The sequence below is a fragment of the Aplysia californica genome, unplaced genomic scaffold, assembly GCF_000002075.1.
Source record: "Aplysia californica isolate F4 #8 unplaced genomic scaffold, AplCal3.0 scaffold00499, whole genome shotgun sequence".
Lineage (NCBI taxonomy): Eukaryota > Metazoa > Mollusca > Gastropoda > Aplysiida > Aplysiidae > Aplysia > Aplysia californica.
In genome coordinates this window covers 474,612-476,446 of record NW_004797769.1, presented here as the reverse complement: position 1 = coordinate 476,446, position 1,835 = coordinate 474,612, and the positions used below count along the sequence as shown (strand labels likewise).

General features: G+C 43.0%; 1 protein-coding gene across 2 annotated transcripts in view; it reads left to right on the top strand.

The window, feature by feature from the left end:
* Nucleotides 1-443: 443 nt before the first annotated feature.
* Nucleotides 444-1,835, top strand: part of LOC101859355 (protein patched homolog 3) — a 43,105-nt gene continuing 41,713 nt past the window's right edge. The window contains exon 1 of one of the 2 annotated variants that reach the window (XM_013086743.2): nt 444-687. The gene's annotated coding sequence lies outside the window, so the exon portion shown is untranslated. Of the gene's footprint in view, nt 764-1,835 lie in introns of both variants that reach the window. The other variant, XM_013086744.2, reaches the window with a different exon arrangement.

Here is a 1,835-nt window from a genome sequence, read left to right as displayed (position 1 = left end):
CTCTCTCTCTCTCTCTCTCCCTCTCTCTCCACCCCCTCAGCCCCCTTCCCCTCCCCCAGGCTGTCGGTTCAGCGAAACGGCGAAGGTCGATCGTCTTGGTGAGCGGGCGCGGTTATGCTGGAAATATCAACAGGATTTCCACCTAGGCTACGTAGGCGCGGTATGATAATAGGATGGTTTTATAACCATTTCAAAAAGTAGGGCTGGCGGGGTTAATGCAGACTTCCACATAACATAGGCCTACAGTTCAGCTTGTGCGGCGAGCTAACCTGCAGGTCTAAAACGCGTTTCGTTTTCACACCGAGTTCGAACATTGCTAGACAAGGATAAGATACGGCATAAGGGTCTTTTTGAATAGAAGACAAAGCTTAGAGCTTGTCGTCTCGAAGAAGGCATTCGTTATTTAAAGGGAGAGAAGTGAGCGTGAAGAGGGGACCACCGCGGTGGGGGGTATCACTGTCCCGATCCGTGACTGTGTTACTGATTACTGAGTGTTACGACAACTACTGGCGTCGTGCGGGTAGCAAGCAAGCGGGTGGAGTCATGTTGTGCTGTGTGCTCGGGTAGGCGAAAGTTCTTGTGTGCAGTGTGCAGCAACCGTCACTTTTTCTACAGCGTCAGGCTTTGACAGAGATCGAGATCGGGTGCACTTCTACCCGACCTTCATCACTGTGTCAGAGGCCAAAGGTAATCAATCATTTGAAAGCAAAAAGGTCATCGAACAATCGTGTTGTGATCCCTTCTTCTGTTTAGCCAGGCTCAGGTATGCCTACACTCTACACTGTTGTGCTTAAGTTGTTCTCATGTGTTGAAAGCTCTTCAACCTAGCCTAGCTTTCGATAATTTATGTAAATGTTTACAAAGTCAGAGCAGTGTGCTTCTAGAATCTAGATCTAGGGCCTAGATATAGATTCTAGATCTAGATCTAGATCTAGATTCTAGATCTAGATCTAGATTCTAGATCTAGATCTAGATCTAGATCTAGATCTAGATCTCTAGATTTAGATGAGTTTGTGACAGTGTTGTGTTTCACGAAGGTGGATCTTATTTTATTATAATACAGTAGTGAAACCCGAGATCACAACCTTTGTCATTGACTCTTATTTGAGCCTGGTCTCTTCTATCAGGCATAACATAGATCTATATATATATGATAATTTAAGTCTCTTGGTGTTTGTTGATTCTTTGACTTTGACATTGTTTTCTTTTATCGTTTTGTTTGTTTTATATTTCTGTTGTTATAATGATATCTTTAGAAAGCAAGAACAGATTTGTCAAGATAATAAAATTGACAAAATTTTAATGAATAAGAATAGGTCTAGATCTACCGGTCCGAGATTCTCCATTGAGAGTATTAAAAACGGGAAAATTATGAATTCCTAAGGTTGAGACATTGTGTCCATGGAGATATTTGCTTGGGATAAAAGGGGGTGCGATAGGGTAGATGATGGCGTTGGCTTTTTAAAAGCTTTTGAGTTCGCATTTCTATTTCTTTGTCTATGGGCCCGTTTTTAGAAAAAATAGTGCTGTCAAGAAAAATATTTAAACTTCTTCACCTGTTTCAGCTTTGCGATGGGATCCACTGGAGAACGATCCTCAGGCACGGGATGACCTCAATTAATACTCGTATTTCTACGTAGTTTGCCGGTAGCGATTTCCTGCAGTACTGACATGGCATCTGTTAAGAATACTACGTGGCTTTGAGGGTGTACCACATCCCTGATGATGTTTGCTGCATGTGTTAGAGCCTCCGTCTTTGCCCTGTAGTTGGTACAATGCCACCCAGTTGGAACTGCTTTTGCTTGGCTCCGTCCTTTTTTGGAACTACGTACACT